The sequence below is a fragment of the Heteronotia binoei genome, chromosome 6, assembly GCF_032191835.1.
Source record: "Heteronotia binoei isolate CCM8104 ecotype False Entrance Well chromosome 6, APGP_CSIRO_Hbin_v1, whole genome shotgun sequence".
Classification (NCBI taxonomy): domain Eukaryota; kingdom Metazoa; phylum Chordata; class Lepidosauria; order Squamata; family Gekkonidae; genus Heteronotia; species Heteronotia binoei.
Window position 1 is genome coordinate 26,513,678 of NC_083228.1, and position 14,818 is coordinate 26,528,495.

The following is a 14,818-nucleotide window of genomic DNA, read 5'->3' on the forward strand; positions in this document are numbered from 1 at the left end:
GCTTGCAGACCACCTCTGGCTCCTGCCGAAAGAAATCCCACACCGGGAAGCCATCTGTTCGAAACCAGCTTGCTCTCGCTCCCCGCCCCCCCCTCCCTCCCCGGGCTGATAAACTGGCTGGAGGGGAGGCTGTGAATTGTCATTCTTGCCCCACCGCCCGCTCCGTCCGGGAACTGGAAGAGGCAGATAGCCCGGCTGCATACCTGCCTCGGGAGTCACCATTGGAGCGGGGGGGGGGCGGGATTTGCATATGGAGGCTTTTGCTGTGGCCTGACTACGTGCGGTGGCGACAAGTCATCAAGGAAGCCAGCTCGCTTTCTGCTGGGGATCCACAGCAGCCTGAGTCATGAGGGATCACTTCTCAGTTCTGCTTCCCCAGAAGCCTTCTCTGCAGGGGAGGGGGAGGGGGGAGCAGAAGCGGTCTGGTGTCTTTAGAAAGGAGAGCTGCAGCAGGATGCTGCCATTGGGAAGAGAGGCTGAGGCTGCAATCGCACACACTAACTAAATAATGCACGTTTCCACTGGATTTTGCCAGTTCATACATGTCAAAATCCATTTGGAAAGTGGATTGAAAGTGCACTATTTAGTGTATGTGATCATAGCTTCAGTTTCTACTTTAGGAAGCAAATATGTCTTAAATCTGGGGATAGATGCGCATCTGGGGTGACTGTTCCGTAGAGTCTGGAGCTTGCAAATTCCCACCATGCTGATTTTTTTTTACATGCACGCTCACACGCAGGGGCCTCACCCACTTACACAAAAATCAGAAGTCATAATCAGTAGCAACTGAAAGAATGAGTACAACTTGTAGGTTAGGAATTTTGCTTTGAGCCCAGAAACAAAAATGTTGCCCCCCCTCCCCCTGTCCACATTTTCTGGTTTAATATCCAGGCATTGAACGGACCGCAAAAAAGGTTTTTTGGACTCATCCTGGCTCATCCACCATAAACTGAGGTGGGGAGACGCAAGTCCTCTCTAAACTGAGGGGATCCTATAGGGACGCTTGGACTGGCCATGGCTCCGTTGCCTGTTTCAGAACACAAGTATCTCCTTCCCACTTTAAATGTTTATTGGTAATTTTTATTTATTTGCCTCTTTTCTCCCCAATGGGGACCCAAAGCAGCTTACAACAGCATTCTTGCCTCCTCCATGTTTTCCTCACAACAACCTTGTGAGGGAGGTGAGACTGAGAGATGGTGACCGTCCAAAATCATCTAACAAACTTCCATGGCAGAGTAGAATGCATCTGCAGAATACTACCATAACCTGAGCCAGTTTGGTGTAGTGGTTAAGTGCAGACTCTTGTCTGGGAGAACCGGGTTTGATTCCCCACTCCTCCACTTGCACCTGCTGGAATGGCCTTGGGTCAGCCATAGCTTTCGTAGGAGTTGTCCTTGAAAGGGCAGCTGCTGTGAGAGCCTCTCAGCCCCACCCATCTCACAGGGTGTCTGTTGTGGAAGATAAGGAGATTGTGAGCCACCCTGAGATTCGGAGTGGAGGGCGGGATATAAATCCAATATCTTCTTCTTCTACTACTACATGCAGTGTGAAGTGGTTTTTAATTGCACGATAATAGTGTGGCTATCATCTCTGGAATAAGTGCAGATCAGTAATTCCACAAGCACTCTGAGCAGCACTCTCCTACAATGGCATAAATGGTATCTTAGTGCAAGGTAAATTGGCACTTTTTGGATTTCCCCCTCAGGCTGCACATTTTGATAATGTAAATGCCATAGATAGGAGAAGGCAGGTGGACAGTAGAAAAGAGCGAGAGTCTGGTAGCACCTTAAAGACTTAACAAAATTTGCGGCAGGGTACGTGCTTTCATGAGCACCGTTCACTTCTTAAGATAAAGTGTACGTTGGGAGTGCGGTGGGAAGACCGCTGTTTCCTATTAGAGTATCCTATAGTAACGGTGTGGCTGTGGAACCGAATGCAGTATTCTTGCTTTAAAGAGCGGGAGGAGGCTTATATGTTGAAATCCACAATATCACTCTGCAAGTTAGAGCTGTTTTGCTGCACCAGCTGTCTTGCCTGCAGTGAGTGCTTAAAAGAACTGGGAAGACTGTTGCTCTCAAGCAACAATAGGTGCATAGCCATGGCAAATCATGGTTTCCTTAGGCATTTTCCCCACATGTTTGGAGATATGCATTCCTCTTCATGCATTACCGGTTTGTGACAGCACCACACATGGCAGTGAAACTGTCACATAGAGTGAAGTGGCTCCAACTTGCTATGAAAACAAACTACTAGTGGAGCTGGCATAGCAGATCCCATTTCCAGAATACTGATACTGAATTAGCAAGGGGTGAAGCTTCACAAGAGATGCAGTCATCAACATTTAAAATATAATTTCCCCCAGATGATGCTATGGAAGCTGATTTCCCCTTTCTAAAATTTGAGATAGAGTGACTGGAGGGAAAAAATTGTGCATCACTGAGTAATGTTTGTAAGGGGAGTTTGTGCAAATGCTCCCAGGAACTTGAGCTCAGGCAGAAGAGTACACGTGTGTCATGGTGTTGAATTTTTAAGAGATCATCTGTTCAATGTGAATAGTTTGACATTTAAACTGAAGAATTATTGTATCAAACACAGCATAAATCAAAGTAAAACATCTCTTGGGCTTTATCTGTGCCAGTATTTATTATGGGGAGGGCCAAGGCTAGTCTGAAACATACATAATATCTGATATCTATATGAGAGCCAGTTAAGTGCAGTAGTTAAGTGCGCAGACTCTTACCTGAGAGAAATGGGTTTATTCCCCACTCCTCCACATGCAGCTGCTGGTGTGGCCTTGGGTCAGTCATAACTCTGTCAGAGCTGTTCTGGAAAGAGCAGTTTCAGTGAGAGTTCTCTCAGCATCTCTCCCCCCCCCACCCGGTCTACCTAACAGTGTGTCTGTTGTGAGGAAGGGAAGGGAAAGGAGATTGTAAGCTGCTCTGAGACTCCTTTAGGTAGTGAACAGTGTTCCCTTAAGTTAGTGTGAGCTAGATCACGGTATTTTAGCCTCTGGCTTTGCGCAGGAAAAATGGCCCCAGAGCAAACTAATCTGTGCAGTAGCCCACAACTTTAATGCCAGTAGAATTTTTGCTCATAAGACTCCATAGCTTAGAGGGAGTATTGGTAGTGAAGGGCAGGGTATAAATCCAATCTCTTCATCATCATCATCTGAATTGAGCTGTCTGCATTGAGAACTTCTGGGCACCCATATAGACCATAATGACATTTGTGCCCATTTGAAGTGGAACAGATTCCCTGCTTTATGTTATCACACAATAGAAGCATATGGAGAGGGTTCCCGGGAAATCTCATATTTTTCCATCTAGTTTTCACCTTAGGGGTTGGGTTTTTAGTTGGTTCATCTATAGTTCCTTGATAAACGTTGGTAGTCTCATTCATTGAAAATAACAGGACAGCATGGCTATACTGTATCTAAGCAAAATAAAACACCTATGCCAGATTAAAACTCTCTGTTCTTTAGTTGAATGACACCAGATTGCTCAAAATAGTTATAGCTCTGTTTCTTAGGGTGGGAGTGCCTTTCCAGCTGTGTGTCAATTTCAGTGGAAATTAACATATGCAAGGCAAAGAGTTCAAGCTGTGTACTCCCCTGTCCAAATCTAATCTCTGCCACAAATTTAGTAGTGGCTTTAGGCAAGTTATGCTTTCTCAGCCTCTGCCACTACGCAACAGTAGTATGGGATTTATCATCACAGCCTGTTTTACAGGGCTGTTGTAAGGAATAACAAGATAGTATATAAAAAGCACTTTGATACTTGAGATGTACTATAGATTAATATTATCAGTGTGCCTGCATACTCGGGCCAGAATCTTTTGATTATTTCAATGGAAGTTGGATCAAACCTAAGAACATGTCCTGAGTAATTAGCCTTTTTAAAATTATGAAGTGATATTGTAACCCAATATTGTCAGATCTCGGAAGCTAAGCAGGGTCAGCCCTGGTCAGTATTTGGAAGGAAGACCTCCAAGGATTACCAGGGTCACTGTGCAAAGGGAGGCAGTGGCAAACCACCTCTGAACATCTTTTGCCTTTGAAAGGCCCACAGGGTCATCATAAATCAGCTGTGACTATGGCATCCTTGGTCACCCTCTAAGGGCCTCTTGCAAGTGCCTGACCCCAGGATGGCTCAGTTAGCTGTCACCAGGGGAAGGGCCTTCTCAGTTGTGGCCTCTGCCTCGTGGAATGCACTCTCGGATGACACGTGTGCCTTGCGTAACTTGTTAGTTTCTGCAGGACCTGCAAGGCCAAATTGTTTAGCCACATGCTTTAATAGTTTAATATTTTATATTTGTAATTTGTTTTTGTGTTATTTTTACTTTATTGGTTTTAATGTTGTAAGTTGCCACAAGACCCTTTGGGTGAGCAGTGACTGAAAAGACCAAATAAATAAAAAAATTCTTCTATACCAGTTGCTACGAGTAGAGTTGCCAGCTTTCTGTAGGAAAAATATCCTTCGTGGCTAAATGGGATGTTATTTCTTTTAATACATTTAAATCATTTATGCCCTACTTTTCTCCTCAATGGGGACTCAAAGTGGCTTTCAGTACTCTCCGCTTTTCATTCTTATCCTCATGCCAACCCTGTGAGTTTGGTTCAGCAGAGAGTGCGACTGGCTCAAGGTTGCCCAACAAGATTCCATGGTAGAAACTTGACCTGGGTAAACCAGGCAGGCCCAGTCTCGCCCAGTCTTGGAAGTTAAGCAGGATTGACTGTGGTTAGTACTTGGATGGGAGACTATCCTTGAAATACCCAGTTGGGAGGTGGGGGAAGGCTTATTCAGCCACCTCCCTGAATATCTTCCAGGCCCCCCAGTAGGGATCAGAGGTTGACATGACTTCCAGATTGCAGACACACAAACAAAACATTCCATGGTAGAGTAGGGATTCAAATTTTACTCTGACACTGTAACCTCTATCCCAGGCTGGCTCACATTTATCAGGTGTGGGTATTTAAATAATAAAAAATAATTAATTACCATGAATTACCATGAAAAGCTTAATTACCATGAAAAGCTTCAGCTGCCCATTTCAGCGCATGAAGCTTCAATTAAAGGAACAGGACACTTTTATCTGTACCTGTTGGCAATACAACCCTGTGAGTCAGGCAGTTCCAGGCTCAAATCACTCCTTAGTAACGGAGTAAGTATTAGCAAGTATTTTAAGACTTAGCTAAGCCATTATATCTTAGACTTTGCATCCTCTCTGTGTTGTATGGAGGAAAAAAGAGATTCCTTACAGTTTGTTGCAAGAACTGCATGTGAGCTGCTCTGAGACCTCAAAAAGTATACTATACATTTTAAGTATCATTACTGTGTCTTAATAGTCCAGGATCTACAGTTAGGGTAAAAATGCAGGAGTGATATTGTCAAAATTGTTTCTGGTGCTCTTTTTTTTAAAGACCACAGAAGCATGATAATTGTATTTTTAAAGTTACAGCTGTTAGTTACAACATAAAGCTAGAAAATGGAGGCAGAAGTTACATAAAAAGTGTTGTGTTTTCAAAACTGCAGATTAATATTATCAGTGTGCCTGCATACGCAGCACACTCATTATTACATGATTTTGCTTTGTTATATAAAGACTGCTTTTTCTACCTTTGAATAAGTTATGGATTTATATTATCTATTAGGAATAAGGCCCATTGTGGAGAAAAAAATACAATGGGCTCTAGAAAGAGGCTCTGGGTGAGTGCCCCCCCTTGCTGTCTTCCCATCCACTCAAGTGAAGGCATTCACTCCCCACCCCCCACCTCAAGGGGAGCTGATCTCTGCCATCTGGAGAGCAGTTGTAATTCTAAGTGATCTCCAGACCTCACCTGAAGATTGGCAACAGTGGTTCCCCAGAAGGAAATGACATTGTACCTGTCTGAAGACCCACCCCTTCTCAAATCCCACCCTCTCCAGACTCCACCCCTTACATCGCCAGGGATTTCCTAACCTTTAGTTGGCAGCCCTATCTCCTTCTCAGCCAACCATCCTGATGTGAGGCTGAGGGGAGGAGGGAAAGAAGGAGTGACAGGAAAGAGGCAGGAAAGACAGTAAAGGAGGGGCAGCCATGCCCTATGAGGAAATGCTCCTGGCAATGCCAGGCCTTACTGCCTAGTTGCATTACAATGGTGGCAAGTGGCTCCCTAGCTATTTTGGCGGCCTTTGGAGGCTGCGTGTGCTGGGAGGCTATCTGTGTGGGCTGTTGATGGGGCAGTAGAGGTCTGTTGCTGCTGATGGCCTTTCATTAGGTCACAGAAGAGCGGCAGGCCTTTCTGGGGCCAGTTGACAGGGAGGCATTGGAGATGTGTCTGTCTCTGAGGTAAGACTGTTTGGGCAGTTCCTTCAACATTCCTGGGCCTGCAGTAGGCGGGGCAGGGGAGTCAGCCAATGGGAGATCAGGTGGTCCATGAGCCAATAATTCATGCAGAAAGGTTCCAACCAATGAGGGTACTTGATTTTGCCACCTCCACAAGGGAATTATGTATAAAGGATGTTGAAAAGCAACTCTCTCTGTGTGGGTAGGATGCATAGCAAGCAATTGAGCTGTTTTTCTTTACAGAAGAAGCACTGTACAATGCACATGCCTCTATTCCCTTTGCCTGTCCACTGAGTTGGTTCGTTACAAGATAGCAAATCAAATCTGCTAACATTAGAGAATTGTTAAGAAATTGTGGAACTACAGAGATGTGATCTCAGGTCTTCTATCCTTTCTCCCCCTGATTGTTCTCCTGCGTTTGCTGGTTAGTATTGTCAACAGATTATACATACTTCCCTTTATATTCTGAAACAGATTACACAGCCCATGTGACAGAGTGGTTGGCGCATTGGATGAGTCCTAAGTTGAAATCCTCACTTGCTTTGTAATTTACCAGGAGACCCTAAACACTCTCAGCCTAACCCATCTTTCAGAGTTGCTGAGAGAATAACATGGGGGAAGGGAGAACCACATACCACACCCTGAATTCCCTGGATGAAGGGCAGGCTCAAAGTGTAATCAATAATGATAAATAGGAAAACAGTCCTGCATTTCCCCCTCAAACACCCTAAGTAGCTTATACACACACGAACAACAGACTTCTTATGTTTTCTGCTTTATAACTAGTTTGTTAACAGAACTTTCTCAATTTGGGGGAAAGAAACAAGTCAAAAATTAGCAGTATACCAGAAGCAAGATGCCTTGCATGAGCACATATTTTTTTAAAAAATCCAGAAGCCCTGTACTCTCCCTCTTTGTTCTAAATTGTACGAGATGAGAGGGCGCACCCAAGGTCTCTTTACAGTGAATATCTAATCTGTGGTAAGATATTTGGAGTACATATTTTTCCTTAAGATGACATTTTTGGGTGGGTCAAATCTGGGTTTATCCCCTCCAGACATCCACTGCAGCAACCCCAGCAACCAGCCAGCAGTAGGTAGTCCACCAGCAATGGACCATTCATCTACCAACAGATTATCATGGCCAACTTTTTTTTTTGTATTTTTGTATTTGTGTGTGGGTGTGCGCATGCGTGCATGTATGAGCGTGTGTGCATGCACCTGAACGTCATGGCGACCTCTGATGACTGACCCCTACTGGTGGCCTGGAGGATATTCAGGGATGTGGCTGAATAAAGCCTCCTGCCGCCTTCCACCTTTGGTAATTCAAGGAGGTTTCCCATCCAAGTCAACCCTGCTTAGCTTCCAAGATCTAATGAGATCGGCCTATGCCTGGGATGACCATGGCCAACTCTGAAGGATGGCCTATTATGATTATTTTTCTGTGACACCTCTAACAGCATTCTCCATGACAGGTCTCAGTGGCCCTGTTCCTGGAATGAAGGCTAGGCTGCTGCAAATTTGATATTGCTTCCAGATAGGAAACTGACAGTGCAGTCCTAAAGGCAGAGTTGCCAACTCTGGGTTAGGAAAATCCTGGAGATCTGGAGGGCGACATTTGGAGAGGGGAAGGAGTTTAGCAGAGATGTGATGCCATAGAGTCCACTCTCTGAAGCAGTCATTTTCTCTAGGGGAACTATTCTCTGCAGTCTAAATATTAGGTAATTTTGGGCCTCACCTGGAGGTTGGCAACCCTAGTTACACCCTTCTAACACCACAGAAGTTCTTAAGATTAAAAATGTGTAACTGCTTAGGGTTGCCTGGTGAGTCTATTTGATTGCATATTGTTACATCACATGTGTTCTGTGAAACAAACATTTGGTTCTCTGCATGTGGTTTTTAAGGCTGTTGTCTATAGGGAACTGCTTTATGTACAGGAAATTTATTATATATAATGGTTATTAACCTTCCCTCACCCATTGGTACCTTTTATTCATCCCAGGGTTTTTTGTGTTTTTTTGGTAGGGCCGATTTGCATTTTCTAGATAGAGAAATAACTATCTCATCTCCTTGCACAGGAAACAGGGCAACTTGTAACAACAACTTTGACCTTTCACATGCAACATTGCTACAGGTTGGGTCAGATTTTGCAGGAGGGAAGTGCAGAATTCCACAGTTTGCGCTTTTGACACCTCCCCCCACCCCACTATAGTACCTCCTATGTATGTTGTTTGTTTTATTGTATCCTATGGTTTTAGCTTGTAGTTTTTAACTGTTTTAACTTTTGTTGTTATCCGCCCTGAGCCCACTGGTGGGAAAGGGCGGAATACAAATTAACAAAAATAAATAAAGTGAAGACTGGATGGGGAGAACTGGGCAAGATTACTCTTCTCCCTTCTTGCTCTAGGAAAGCTGGTCACATCCAGCCTTGCCTCTCCCATTCTGGTTGTTGTTAACCTCATTTCAAGGTCAGTGTTGTTTTTCAGTTCTCTAGCTTATAATAGGGTCTTGAAAATCTCTTCCCTCTACAAGTTTTTGTTAAGACTGACCACCTCATTCTTTCTTTTCTTTTCTTTCTTCCACCTCCAAATATAACTTTCCTCCTCTCTCAAGCATAGGTGTCTTCTTAGGAGGCAGTTGGTCATGTGATTCTGCCTAAGTCTTGCATCAATAAAAGTCATCAGCTCCTTTAGCCAGTCTATTAACCCTTTCCTGGTGGGGAAATTTAACTCTAGTGGACTGCTTCATAATCCTACCATTATGATACTTTGATTAACAAATCAGGACCACAAATATAGAATCGTGCAGTTTTCCCAGAACCCCTCCCAGAAGAGGTCTGGCTAAAACCCAGACTAAGTTATTCTCTTCCTACTATCCACATTTAGATTGTCATCGCCCTAGGTCCGTGTGGTATAGTGGTTAGAAGAATGCAAGACTATGGCCTGAGTTCAAATGTCCATCTGGCCCTGAAGATCATGGGGTGACCTTGGGTTAGTCACTCTCTTTCAACCTAACGTGCCCTGACATGGGTTATTATGAGGGGAATGAAGGAGGGCAGACCATGAGCTCCCAGGAGGAAGGACATGATGGAAATGTGCTTGATAGATAATAAGAGTAGAACTTAAGTAATTTTGGAAAGCACGTTTGGTGTCTAAAATAGCAGTTCCCCTGAAATCAGTGGAAACATTTACCCTGAGGATCTTGCTTCTGGATAAGCAAACATGACCTACCTGCAGTATTTAATAGTGTATTTTATTGCACAAATCCTTACAAGTAAGTGATGTTGGCTGCAGCCCTCTGACCACCTGAAGCGTGACCCTCATCAACTTTAGTAAAAACAAATTAGTCTTACCAGGCTCCACAAGAATTATTTCCAAGTGCAGTTTCCTGGAAGTAAGCCCTGCTGAATAAAATGGGACTTACTCACCAGTAGACCTGCTCAAGGATGGCGTACTTTGTCACATCCTCCTAATTTCTGGTTAAGAACACAGCTTATGAACATATGAAACTGCCTTATACTGAATCAGACCCTGGGTCCATCAAAGTCAGTAGACTGGCAGTGGTTCTCCAGGGTCTCAAGCTGAGGTTTTTCATGCCTACTTGCCTGGACCCTTTTTAGTTGGAGATGCTGAGGATTGAACCTGGGACCTTCTGCTTACCAAGCAGATGCTCTACCACTGAGCCACCATCCCTCCCCTGAACAACAGCTGAGCACCGTCCCTACAACAGCAGCTGTTGTGATGATTTTTTAAAAAGGAATAATGTGGGGGGGGGAGGGATTTAGTGCAGAAAAATTAATGTGATGATTTTTCCATCTTCCTCCTCCATCAGTACAAGATATCCAGAGTTGAAATATTCCAATATGACTGTCCAAAAAGAAAGCCCACCCTCCCCCTAGGAAGCTGGCTCCACTGACCAGCTGCCCTTTCTCTTAATATTCAACTACAGACTGCCTCCCGTAACTGAAGGCCACTAGATTTAATCTTCCCATTGGAACAGTGGAGAACAAGTGTTGCCCTTTAGGCATTTGAAGGAGGCCATCATGTCTTCTCTCAATCTTCTTTCTGCTACATATACCTAGGTCTTGCAACAGTTCCTCACAAGACCTTCCAGTGACCTACCTTCTGTGGCATGCTCCAGGGATTTTGGACTATGGGCATTCCCCCCTCCCACACTCATTCTATTTGATTCTCTGTAGTTAAGATCACAGCCTTATAAGCAGTAGTGACTGCAGCTCAAACCAGTACCACATGGGGAAGGAAGAGAAGAGTAAAAAGCAGAAACCCCAAAGCATGTTAAGCTACTTTTAATTGATGAAATTTAATACAACAAAGAAATTATAAACAATGTCATATGCATATGGCTACTTATCGTTTTGCCAAGTACATTGTTTTATCAAGCAACCAGGCACCATTTAAAGTCCATGCAACTATAAATGTGAGAGAAATGCTTCTGTGTCTTTAAGATGTTTTTAGAAACTTCCTCCCTGCAGGGGAAATCCCTTTGTCGGAAAAACGGTCATGGAGGACTGGTTGTCCAGGTAGTTGTAATATGAAAGTCTTCATTCTGAATGATAATGAAAATATAATACTTTGGGAGTGACTTTTGAAACGTCTGTTTGTTGAATCTCAAGCTTCCTATTTACTCATTCTAATCTAGTCTAGTCGGAGGGCTGGAAGGTGGTGAGAAACTATTGCTCTTCTTTCCTTTTCAGGGGAGTGGTAGCTTGGATATCCTCTGTTCATTGTTTCAGTATACTTTACTGATATAATTTGTAGAACTGGTGCTCTGCTGTTTGGTTTATCATCTTTGACACCGTGTGACATCTATGCTTTTTCATCATCAGTGTTACATCCAGGGCTTTTTTGGTAGAAAAAGCCTGCAGGGACTCATTTACATATTAGGCCACACCCCTGATGTCACCATTGTTTCACATAGGGCTTTTTGAAGAAAAAGCCTAGCAGTGATTCATTTACATATTAGGCCACACCCCTGATGTCACCATTGTTTCACATAGGGCTTTTTGAAGAAAAAGCCTAGCAGTGATTCATTTACATATTAGGCCACACCTCCTAACACCAAGCCAGCTGGAACTCCGTTCCTGCTCAAAAAAAAGCCCTGGTTAGATCTATGCATTTTCAAAGTGATTTTGAAGCAAGAACATGCTGGAATGTGTCATCAGCACATGGGGAAGGAACTGCTTGAAACAGAATTTTGTCCGGAAACATTAAATTTGCATGTATATGTATAAGTAGTGTGTATGTCTGGTATGTTTATTATTACTTTCTGTATTAAATGTGGCTGTTCTGGCACAAATTAGTGTTAGCTGTACTTTACAAATATGTTGTTTCTACAATTCAGCAAAGCCACAGGAGTGTGCATTTCCACTGACTTAATGCATATTTAAGGCCACAATCCTCTCTGCATAAATACTTAATTAGGTGGAAGCTGTAGGCAGGTATTCAGAAGGATTTTCTTCTAAGCTTGCATTGGGTTGAATAGTGCCTCAGTATTGGATTGTGGCTGGGTCCATGTAGGAGATAGCAGTTGCATTGCTTGAACCATTCACTCCAAGCAGTAGAAAACAGCAAGAGTTCAGAAGCACTTAAAAGAAATTGTGCCAGGGTATGATATTTTGTGAAATAACAAAGTTGGAGTCCAATAGTACCTTTAAGACCGACAAAGTTTTATTGAGAATGTAAGCTTTCGTGTGCTGAAAGCACACTTCATCAGACGTTAAAATGGGGTACAGTTAGCAATGCTTCATATAGCTTTTGGGTAGTGGTTAAGAATGCAAAATAGTACAGAGTTAGAATCCAATGGCAAAATAGTGAAATTAACAAACTGCGAGAATAACAGGTCCCAGTAGGCAGCCGTGTTGGTCTGAAGCAATAGAACAAAGCAGTAGACAAGTGTACCTTTAAGACCAACTAAGTTTTATTCAGAATGTAAACTTTCGTATGCTCTTAAGCAGACTTCGTCAGACAAATGGGAATGGAAGCAGCAATTCTTAATATAAGTGGGCAGTGTAGAATCATGGGAATGTTTTTAGCAGATTAAAAGAATCCCTATTTGTGATTCTTTTAATCTGCTAACAACATTCCCGTGATTCTACACTGTCCATTTATATTAATTGCTGCTTCCATTCCCATTTGTTTGATGAAGTCTGCTTAAGAGCATACGAAAGCTTACATTCTGAATAAAACTTAGTTGGTCTGGAAAGTGCACTTTGCTGCTTTGCAGGAATAACAGTTTGGTCTGGAACAGTATAAGTTGTGTGGGAAAACAGCAAAAGGCAGTAAACATGTCGTAACTGGAGAATGATGGTGAGAATGGCAGTAAATCTGGAGGCTGTTAGTAAACTGCAGTACTGCAGTCCAAGCTCTGCTCACGACCTGAGTTTGATCCTGGCGGAAGCTGTGTTCAGGTAGCCAGCTCAGAGTTGACTCAGCCTTTCATCCTTCCGAGGTCGGTAAAATTACTACTAGCTTGCTGGAGACAAAGTGTAGATGACTGGGGAAGGCAATGGCAAACAACCCGTAAAAAGTCTGTCATGAAAACATTGGAAGCAACTTGTGCTTGCACAGGGGACTACCTTTACTTTTTAAATTACTTTATTTCTCCTCAGCACACAAAATCTTACATTCTCAATAAAACTTTGTTAATCTTAAAGGCGCTACTGGACTCCAACCTCGCTCTATTGCTTCGGACCAACACAGCTGCCTGCCTGGATCTGATATTTTGTGAGTCACTATTCACCTGGAGCCACAAATTTTGTTAGTCCTTAAAGTGCTACTAGACTCTTGCTCTTCTCTGCTGCTGCAGACAGACTAACCCATCTTGATCATTCACTCGTAAGTAGCAGTGGAGGAGTTGGGCCTAGGTGTCCCAGGAATTTCAGTATATCCATACAAAAACAAGCACCTATCTAAAAGAGGCAGCCAACAAAGTTGTTTCAGGGTTAACAACCACCCCTGCAATCACAGTTGATCAGGTTAGAAAGGATCCTAGTTTTATCATAACAGATTAACCTCTGTCAGGATTGCACTACCTCCACCAAACCAATGGGGCACGTTGATTGAAGCTCCCAGCCGGTTCCCAATCAGTGTACGGAACTAGAAGTCACACTTTTAGAGGATTCAGATTTTCATTCTGAATTAACATCAAAATATTTATTGAGAAAAATGGGAAGGTCAGTATTAAGGAACTTCCCTTTACAGATCATTTGGTCCGTCCAACCTAGGGTTGCCAGGTCAGTGTTGGAAAATACCTGGAAACTTTGGGGATGGACCAGGAGAAGGTGGGGTTTGGGGAGGGGAGGAGCCTCAGCAGGGTACAATGCCATACAGTCCATCCTTCAGATCAGCCATTTTCTCCAGGGGAGTTGATCTCTGCCAGCTGGAGATCAATTGTAAAGGCAGAAGATCTCCAGGCCCCACCTGGAGGCTGGCAACTGTAGTCCAGCCTAGGGACTAGCGACTTCTGGAAGCAGCTTTCTGAGGACTCAGGCAAAGTTTTTTTCAGCCCTACTGCCTGTAGTAATGGATCCTGGAGTGGGCAAGTATTAGACCTAGGCTTTCATATACATGTCATCTGCTGCTAAACAGTGACTATTTAGTATTGCACAGAGATTTTCTACACTAACTAGCACATTTGTTATAAAAGAAGCATTTAGCAAGGATATTTACTGGTGGGTAATATGAAGGGTTTCTCAATCTCTTTCTTTACTGTGAAATAAAGCACAATTCATCCTGACTTGGATGGCCTAGGCTAGCTCAGTCTCCTCATAGGTTTGCCAATCCCCAGTTGGAGGCCGTACCCCCACTTCAGGGTTATCAGAAAGTGGGAGGAAGGGGGTTGAATGTCTGCTGGGCACTCCATTATTTCCTATGGAGACTGGTTCCCATAGAGTATAATGGAGAATCAATCCATGGGTATCTGGGGCTCTGTGGGAGCTGTTTTTTTGAGGTAGAGGCATCAGATTTTCAGCATAGAATCTGGTGCCTCTCCTCAAAAACCTCCCCCAAGTTTTAAAAAGATTGAACTAGGGGTCCAATTGTATGAGCCCCTAAAGAAGGTGCTCCCATTCTCTGTTATTTCCAATGAAGCAAAGGCATTTAAAAGTAGCACGGTCCTTTTAAATGTGATGACCAGAACTCCCTTTGGAGGTCAATCATGTTTGTCACAATCTTGCTCCTGGCTCCACCCCCAAAGTCTCCTGGCTCCACCCCCATAGTCCTCAGAAATTTCCTGAGTCGGACCTGGGGGCCCTAAAGATAAGCAGGGTCAGCCCTGGTTAGTACTTGGATGGCAGACCACCAAGGAAGTCCAGGTTGCTATTCAGAGCCGGGTAATGGCAGATGACTTCTGTTTGTCTCTTGCCTTGAAAACCCTTCAGAGTCACCGTAAGTCAGTTGTGACTTGATGGCACTTTCCACTACTATCAAAGTGGAGTGCAGCCTCTTTTCAACAAAGCTTATACCTTGAATAAAACT

At 43.6% G+C, this 14,818-nt stretch overlaps 1 protein-coding gene across 2 annotated transcripts in view; it reads left to right on the top strand.

The window, feature by feature from the left end:
- Positions 1–14,818, top strand: part of TET1 (tet methylcytosine dioxygenase 1) — a 101,985-nt gene that overhangs the window by 1,115 nt on the left and 86,052 nt on the right. The window contains exons 1-2 of one of the 2 annotated variants that reach the window (XM_060241147.1): positions 10,812–10,863; positions 12,997–13,066. The exons of the other annotated variant lie outside the window; for it this stretch is intronic. The gene's annotated coding sequence lies outside the window, so the exon portion shown is untranslated. Of the gene's footprint in view, positions 1–10,811; positions 10,864–12,996; positions 13,067–14,818 lie in introns of those variants that run through there. 2 annotated transcript variants of the gene reach the window in all.